Genomic DNA, 9,872 nt, shown 5'->3' with positions numbered 1-9,872 from the left:
AAAAGTATGATGATGAGAAACATGACACACTTGGATTTTTTTTTTTTTTTTTATAGCATGTGAAATTCAGCTATCTTGATTAAATATCAAAAATATTTGTAGTATAATAAATGCCTTGAATTGAATTCTTGAAGAATTTGCTTACAAAGTCATCAAAGAAGTTTCGGTATCTGTTATTAATAGTCTTGTTTGGTTCATTTTGTTCTGCTTTGAGGATAAGAGCCTATAATGTGTTTAGTACACTTTTTGAAAATTGTTTACATAACAATAGCATCAAAGGGGTTTAGGCTTTAGATCCCTGAGCAAGGTCTTTTATTCTAAAGAAGTGTCGTAATTTTGGATAAGCTCTAATGTCATATTAAAAGCTTGGGCCGAGTCTAACTCAAACCCAAAGTCAACTGCAATGGAGGCAGAGCTAGCTTTTCCAACACACAGTAATCTTGCAGTTTCCGATAACTGATTTGTTTGTATAAGTGTTCTATTCTACTGTATAGTAATTAATCTTACATTCTTTGTTCTTTGTTCTTGGATCAAATGTAGGATGTCTACTTTGATGATGATTCTGCTGAGGTAGTCATATCTCCCTCAGACTTGGTGATGATCAAGGGAGGTGAGTATTTATTCTCATATTCTTATAGCCAGTAATTTTTTGTTAGGAGAAATATGATCTTCTTGATGTGACATGTTATGGGATGTGCAAGTCGCTGGCCCAAGTATGAATCCTTTTCTGGACCTTATTATCGGTTCGCAAGGTTATGCAACAAATTAGTGTTGTAAGCGGATGACTGAAGGATCACAACCTGCAAAACAAGAAAATAAAACGTAAAACCTGAGGCGTGACTATGTCACTGAACTAAGGAATTATCCGCAGAATTGCGCAACTCCCCCAGAGTACAACAGGTTCATCTCGGCGATAATCATACCGAGGCTATCAGAACACGAGAAAAATACACAGACTTAATGACTCAGGCTCTTAGTATTTTGTAACACTGAAAGAAGTAGCTTTTAAGAAAAATGGTTTGTAGTAGTGTATCTTAAGTAAAAGTTGTTTTATTTATACAGTACCATATTGAGAAAACCTTAAGCACGTTTTTGTTTCACTCAAATGCAATTGGGTGCTATTATTTAGGTAAGTGGAGATTGACCAAAAGCAGTTGCTAAAATGATGGGAAGACTCTTAGTAATATCTCAGTAGCTAGTAAATAGGTAACAAAATTTTTTGACTGTTAAACAAATTTAATTTAAATGTGAGAAATTGTGGTCAACATGGTAACTTACCTTGAGATAAAATAGGAGTAAAAATTCAACAGTACAATCACGTTTCTTTTTCTTCTCTTTAATAGCTAATCATAATAATAATAATTATAAAAATAATAATAATAACTTTTGAAATAATTTCATATATACAACAATCCCCCACATATTTCAAAAGTTTTAAATTAAGAAAATATATAGCCCGAGTCACCTTTGAGGGTAATGCATCGGAACGGTGTAGCAAGCTATGGAACCCGTCCTAGACTAATGAAGCTTAACACACAGTGAATTGGTTTAGCAAGCTATGGAACCCAATACACTTGATGTATGTTAGAGGTCTCACAGTCGCATTACACCCCCACAATTCTCGTGTAATCGCTGTGTTGCGCATTTAGGCCGTGCGCGTGTCTGGTTTTCATGAGTGCTCTAGAGACCCGCCACGGCCTCATGCAAGCGGCCCCACTTGACACTCATATAGGTGATTCCATCTAGTGCATGCTACAACCACACACCACCCTAAAGGCTTATGGTAATCATTAAAGGCATTAAAAGCCTAACCCTCAAATTTTAATTTAATTAGCACTTCTCATTGGTATAACACTATAGGAAAAAGACAACTTTTTAGTGCTAACATAACTAACAAGTGACTTGTTTTTCCCATTGAACCTTTTTCATGGGATCTCCAATCATAAAGGTTGGGTTCCCATCACTTGTCGTTTTCGGGTGGCATAGTCTTATTTCCTTCGTTTTCTTCCCGGGGTTTTTGTCAACAAATTCGTTAAATTCACAAATATTGACTAAGACGTCTCTTAATCAATTAATCTCATATTTCATCGAGTCTAAAAATAAACTCGGATTTCACTATAAATTTATACAAGTCTACTTAGATGATACTAAGCGAAAACATATTCATCAATAAGATAAATCTACTTGTAGATTTATTCTCATTGGATTAAAATCTAGTCATCATCATTGTATGTTACTTAATTGTATTAGTTAATACAATGGCTCATTCACGTTACAAAAAGTATGTATTTGCTTCCAATATGTGTACGCTAACGCGTCATAATGAATTCTCATACTATGAACATTATATACCCCCACAATAAAGTATATTTCACACTAATTTCATTACACATCATTGTATTAGATTAATACAATGGAGAATCCATATAAACCATTTAATATTTTGTGGTACTCAAATATCTCTCATTCTACCATATAAAATTTTTTGTCATACATTTCCGAACAATATTTCCTCGATCTACTTCTAAAAATATAAGCGTAATATTTCACAGCAGAATAAATCTTCTCACAACCACATCAGTATGTATTATATCAAAAGAGTACTACGGCTAAAATGAACTCACAAGTGAACCAAAATTCATCATGAACAAATAGCAAAGTGTAGATAAATAAAATAATTATCATAACTTCAATCTCATGACCACACTATCAAACAGATTTTAATTAATTTATAATAACATGCATGGGCCCAAAAGAATTACTCCTCAATAATACAATTCCACAAAAAAACCAGCATTATTAGTCAAAGAGTCTAAATACAGCAAGCCTTAAAGCACAAATAAATGCTCCAATTTTAGTTGCCACACAGTTTGGTCTAAAACAAATTTAGCAAGAACTACCCACTGAAAATATCATCAAATTTTGAATTGGAACAAAATTTTAAAGTTCATGTTGTTCAATCATAACAGGCAGTAAGACACACACAACTTTACATGGCAATTGCTTGCAACGTCATAGTTAGAAATTGTGAAAATCATGTTTCTATTTAATGTCAATAATGATAATAACAATAACTCCTAATACCATAAACACTTAGGCACATCTTAATGCATAACAATTAAAAGAGAACGAATTTTTTGTACTCATCAAATTTAAAATCTATACAAATGCACATATGTGTATAAAATGTTTAAGGAGATATGGATTTCAATTAAATTGTCACAAGTTAATTAAACATCATTTTTTTTTCAAGTAGCATTGATCATAAGGGATACTCATCTCACTTTTCAAAATACAAACTTCATAAGAAGCTTTTCAAAACAATATTCTTGTGTAGTGTATTATACTATCACACATCCTTATGATCTTAGACCACAAATCAAACTTGATTGTCTTATACCTTACACATTAATATAAAGGTCTTCTTCTTATGTAAAAAAAAAAAAAAAAAAAATTAGGTTCATAAGAGATATTCAAGCAAGCTGAAGACATACCTCATCTCCTTGCTCAACTAAGTAAAGGCTGCTTGCCTTTCCATGGCCACTAAATAGTATAGTAAATCTTCATCACAGTATACAAACTTCACACCATAAAGAAATAGTTATGCAGTGCATTATCTTCCAAATTAATATACTCCTATGCAAGAGAATTCATTAAGTTCAGCCGTCAAAATCATTCCACCATGTGATCCTGTAAAATTCTTTGGATGGGCATTCGATAAGTGCATCTAATTTGATGCATATCCACTTTGACAATGCTAAAAGTTGAATTGTTAGAAGAATGTACCAACCTTCATAATAAAATCCATAACTTTTCCAATGTCTATCAATTTAATATATTTGAATTCAAGATGAATCAAAATAGACATTATATATTGCTTTAAGGTGCTCTTTTAATTTCTCAAATTTATTTCCAATTATTAAAAAAAAAACATCTACCCAAGTTTTCAAAATAAGAACAGGCCTAAACCATTTTATAAACATTGAGTAAATTTCAATAAGATGTATTCAAATTTCTAGTAAGCTAAATTGAATACTCACTTAAAGGTTTTAATAGGCTAGATCGCAAATCATATTCGCTTGAGGCAGATTAGTTAAGGAGACTTACCTGAATCTTTAGCATACAAATAATATGTAAACCCCCACATTTGTACATACCGGTAACATCAGCAAACTATGTGGTGTATGCGACAAAGCCTGAGCACCGGTAACTGCGGAAGAAGTGAAATCATCATACTTGTTACCATTGTCATAATCGTCTCCAGGCATAATTCCTTAGATTGTTGTAGGCGGATGACTGAAGGATCACAACCTGCAAAACAAGAAAATAAAACGTAAAACCTGAGGCGTGACTATGTCACTGAACTAAGGAATTATCCGCAGAATTGCGCAACTCCCCCAGAGTACAACAGGTTCATCTCGGCGATAATCATACCGAGGCTATCAGAACACGAGAAAAATACACAGACTTAATGACTCAGGCTCTTAGTATTTTGTAACACTGAAAGAAGTAGCTTTTAAGAAAAATGGTTTGTAGTAGTGTATCTTAAGTAAAAGTTGCTTTATTTATACCGTACCATATTGAGAAAACCTTAAGCACGTTTTTGTTTCACTCAAATGCAATTGGGTGCTATTATTTAGGTAAGTGGAGATTGACCAAAAGCAGTTGCTAAAATGATGGGAAGACTCTTAGTAATATCTCAGTAGCTAGTAAATAGGTAACAAAATTTTTTGACTCTTAAACAAATTTAATTTAAATGTGAGAAATTGTGGTCAACATGGTAACTTACCTTGAGATAAAATAGGAGTAAAAATTCAACAGTACAATCACGTTTATTTTTCTTCTCTTTAATAGCTAATCATAATAATAATAATTATAAAAATAATAATAATAACTTTTGAAATAATTTCATATATACAACAATTAGTGTACAGTATATTTTTTTTTTTTGTTTCAATTAGGTTCTAATTCTGTTTCAGTTTATGAGATATTAAAGCATGTTTATTAATTTGAAGTTTTGCCTTCTGCAAGTGATTAAAGGGAGTTCCTGCATTTATTGAATACTTGAGTCTGTTTCCAATTTACGTTACCAAACTTCTTAAATTTTATGCATGTTCTCTCTTTTCTTAATCCCGTATCTTATCTTATTCTTAATTATGCTTCAGTTTATAAGCTTTTATGTCAAATTGATGATCTAAGTTACAAAATGATTTAAAGTTTTAACATTATTAATGTTTATATGGTTTAGACAAATGGCGGGGGGGTTAACTGTTGTAGGATTATGTTCCAGTAAAATAAAACTTTTGTAGGATTTTGTTGTCAAATTTCCTTTTTGCAGTCAGTCTTTAGGGTAAATGAATTCTATTTCTATCAATTTATTGTGGAGGTGTGGGGGTGTGGGAGGGGAGTTGGTTCGAGGATAATTTGCGTAGGGTAGTAGGTGGAGGCCAGGTAGCACATACTTTTGGTTAGATAATTGGGTGGGGGATGTGCCTTTGCGGGTGCAATTTCCTCGCCTTTTTGATTTGGCGGTGGATAAATGGGTGACGGTGAGTCAGATGGAGAGGAGGGGGTGGGTCGACAGTGGTGGTGCCTAGGAGTGGAGGAGGCGCCTTTTGGCGTGGGAGGAGGAATCGGTGTCCTAGTGTGCATCTCTGTTGCATAATGTTGTTTTGCAGGACCATATTATTGACAGGTGGCGGTGGCTTATTGACCCTATTCATGGCTATTCCGTTAAGGGTACTTACTCTTATCTCACGGCGCCGAGTTTCACTCCAGAGCGTGGGTTGTCTGTCGATTTGTGGAAGAAGCAAGTTCCGCTTAAGGTCTCTGTTTTTGCTTGGCGTCTTCTCCGCAACCGAATCCCAACTAAAGACAACCCTTTTCGTAAGCGCGTCATGTATTAGTGGGTGCGGTTCTTCCGAGACGATGGATCATTTACTCATTCATTGTGATTATTTCGGTATGGTGTGGCATCGTATCTATCAGTGGCTAGGCATCTCATTTATTGCTCCAGAGTCTGCTAGTGATCACCTTTATCATTTTGGTCACTTGGCGGGGTTACCGCGATTGTCTCACTCTTTTATGACGGTGATTTGGATGGCTACTGTATGGGTTATTTGGAAGGAAAAAAACAACAGGATTTTTAACTAGAAGATTGACACTTTGGATCATTTAGTAGACAAAGTTAAATTTATGTCTTTTTCTAGGCTATAGGCGAATATGCCTACTTTCGGCTACAGTTACAATGACTGGTGGCGTCACCCTTTACATTGTATGGGTGTTATTTTGTAGCTTGTTTTGATTTATTTCTCTTCAGAAGTGCTTTTATTGGCACTAGACTTGTATCTGTGACTTTTGGTGGGTGGTTCTCTTTTGCACACCTTGTGCGAGATGAATCACCCTTTGTGTTATAATATATTCCATTTTGGCCCGTTCAAAAAAAAAAATTATTGTGGAATTACTACACTTATTAAGATAAGTTAATTGAAAAAAAAATTAGAATTTGATAACATATACATTTTGAAAGAGTATAACTACAAAATTGTTGTCGCAGAGTGCAATGAGCTCTGAGTTTGTCTTCTCTGCTCAAAATGACCACAACCATAACCCTCCGGCCACCAAAAAACCGCCTGATCCCCACCATAAGCCTCCCTCCCAAAAGATTTCCTTCCGAGATAAGCTTTTAGGACCCTCCCAAGAAATACTAACCCGTGAAAAAGAAGATATGATCGAAAAGAAACTTGTCTGCATCGAACATGAGAATGGAAACAGACTGCTACCCAAGATACACCTTGAGCCATCCGTCTTCCAAGAACTTTGCACACCATGGAAGGACGCCATTGTTGTTAAGCTGCTAGGAAAAAACCTTGGATACCACACCATGAGAGAGCGATTACACAAAACATGGAAACTTCTAGGAGGCTTCGAAATCATGGATAATGACAACGGCTTCTATATGGTAAAATTCGATCAAGCAGCAGACAAAGAAAAAGTCATCACCGGAGGCCCCTGGTTAATTTTTGATCACTGCCTCGCCGTCACCCACTGGACACCGGAATTTGCTTCTTGATGACATCCTGTCATTACGTAATATTAGGGACTTATTGTGACATTTTGATAGAGTTCTCATGCAATTTATACTGTTCTGGAGTGCAAAAAGCTTAAAATTTGAAGTCTGTTCGAAGGAAATCGCACCACGCCAATTTCAAGCCGTGCTGCGATTTTTGAAGCAAAATTACACACTTCCTGTAAAGAGGAAATCGCGGCACGCCATAATACAAGGCGCGGCGCGATTTTGATGGGTCAGGCCCATGACTTCTATAAATACTGCACTCAATCTGAAGAACAAGGGTTACGATTTTGGAGAGCAAAGTGCGATTTTGAGACATCAGAGACGGCTAGAAGGGCGATTTCTTCATCCTTTTACCAATTCATGTATGTTTTAATTATTTCATTGATTATGCTATTTGTAAACTCGATTATGAGTAGCTAAATCTCTCAGAGATTAGGTCAGAGATGAATCTATGTAACCCTAATTGATACATGTTGCTGTGAAACTCTATTACTTATTAATGATATTCTAGTTTTCATTCAATTCAATTGTTCTTAATGCTTTTTATATCCTGATCAAATATAAACATGATTTTGTGAGAACGAATGACTACTGACCATAGCTTTCGACTTAGACCTAATTGAATTGTTCTAATAAACATGGTTAGTCTAGGAATGGATAATCGTTTGTTAGTGATATTAGGTTAACGTGCTTAAACCTTTGATGATTATTAGACCACCTACGGAATTAGGGGCTGTAGTTTAAAAAGAGGGTCCTAACTCAAGGGATTGATTAGGGCTAATTTGTTAACTATCGTGAAACTAGAGAATCATTAGTAATAATAGGTGCAGTAACCAATTAGGGGAAACATAGAGGATTCGACAGACCTGATCTCATCTCTCTCTCCATATTTTCTTAATCAACTTTATTTCTGTTTTTTGATTTAATTAAAATCAAACCAAATCTACTGCCTAGTGGCAAAACAAAATAAATTTTATACATCCTAATTATATAAAAAAATTGAATTGTTGAAGTTAAAAACAGTCCTCGTGGGATCGATATTTTTACTACTTCGATAGTATTTGGTGCACTTGCCAAACGTCTATCAAGTTTTTGGCGCCGTTGCCGGGGACTGTTGAATTATTTCAACAAGGCAATTACGTTATAATTTAGGGTTTTTGCAATTTACTTTTCTGTTTTTAATTTTTATTTTTTCTGTTTTCATATTCACTTGATTACTTTGCGTTGTGCAGTGCTACTAAGGTATTTTGCTGTTTATGCGAGGTAAACAGAGCTCAGACGACTTAGAGTACGATTCGGAAATTGAAAGGACTGCTAGAGCACTTCGGAAAGCTGTCCGATCGCAAAGGTTAGCTCAGTCCGTTCCACCGGGTGTTCGAGAACAAATACCGGAGCCACTCTCAACTGAATCTGAAACAATCTCTTCTCCTAAATCTGCAACTATGGAAGGAGAAGGAGTTGTACCACCGAGACCTAAGCTAGGAGACTACGGGTTAGCCACTCATCGCGGTCAACTGACCCACACTTTTCAACCAGCTAACCCTGTAGCTTTCGACATCAAGACAACTGTCCTCAACGGTTTGAGGGACAAGCAATTCGATGGGACTGAAGCTATGAGTCCTCATGAACACTTGAGCCGCTTTGCTGAAACCTGCGAGTTTTGTGTGCAACCAGCCACCGTGACTGAAGCACAAAAGAAGCTAAGGCTGTTTCCTTTCACCTTGACGGGAAGAGCAAAAGATTGGTTGCTGACAATACCAAACGGGACTGTCCAAACATGGGAAGAGTTAGAGCTGAAGTTCTTGGAGAAATATTTCCCTATGTCTAAATATTGGGAAAAGAAGATGGAGATCTCTAACTTCAAGCAAGGAGAAGGTGAATCATTATATGATGCTTGGGAGCGATTCAATTTGCTTCTTAAGAGGTGCCCTAATCATGAGTTCACCGAGAAACAATACCTCCAAATCTTCACTGAGGGGGTAACTCCAAACACTAGAATGTTCTTAGATGCTTCCGCGGGAGGTAGTCTCAAGAGCAAAACTGATCATGAAGTTCAAGCTCTAATTGAAAACATGGCTGGCAATGAGTATCGTGATCAAGCTAAAAAGAAAGAAAGAGGAGTGTTTGGGGTGAGTGAACAAACTGCTATCCTTGCTAACCAAGCAGCTATGAACAAACAAATCGAAGCTCTAACTAAGGAGTTTCAAGGCTTCACTTTGGCTCATAAGCAACAACAAGTAGCTGCAATCAAGTGTGACTTATGTGGTGAAGAACATCCCAACGGTGAGTGTGTTCCAGAAGGATCAAGTGAAGAAGCTAACTTCATGGGAGGTTATCAAAGGCAGAATCAATACTACAATTTAGGCATCAATAAGCATCCAAATCTAAGCTACTCAAATAACAATGCTTTGAACTCTCAGATGCTCACTCCTCCTCAACAACAACAAAGGAAGCCATCAGCTCTTGAGGAAACTATGATGAACTTCATGAAGATGACTCAAGGCAACTTTGAAGAGATGAAGAAGAGTCAAGAAGCTGAAAGAAAGAACAATGAAGCTTCTAGGAAGATGCTTGAAACTCAACTGGGGCAATTGGCTAAGCAATTGGCTGAACAAAGTAAAGGCGGATTCTCAGGTAACACTAAAGACAACCCTAAGAACGAGTCTTGTAATGCTATTGAATTGAGGAGCAAAAAGGTTTTGACACCTTTAGTTCCAAAAGCTCCAAAGAAGGTTGATGATGTAGTTGAGGTAGAGGAGGATGATGTAGTTGAAAAAAATGATGAGGGTGAAGTTGA

At 36.1% G+C, this 9,872-nt stretch overlaps 1 long non-coding RNA gene across 1 annotated transcript; it reads left to right on the top strand.

The window, feature by feature from the left end:
* LOC146930399 (uncharacterized) lies at positions 1–1,290 on the top strand. Its single transcript, XR_015008332.1, has 2 exons — positions 1–434; positions 541–1,290. It is a non-coding gene; the product is annotated as an uncharacterized LOC146930399 (long non-coding RNA).
* The last annotated feature ends 8,582 nt before the right edge of the window (positions 1,291–9,872 follow it).

Source organism: Medicago sativa, chromosome 4, assembly GCF_051527215.1.
Source record: "Medicago sativa cultivar Bolivia chromosome 4, Bolivia_mono, whole genome shotgun sequence".
Lineage (NCBI taxonomy): Eukaryota > Viridiplantae > Streptophyta > Magnoliopsida > Fabales > Fabaceae > Medicago > Medicago sativa.
The sequence above is the reverse complement of the archived record's forward strand: the minus strand, read 5'-3'. Positions and strand labels throughout refer to the sequence as shown.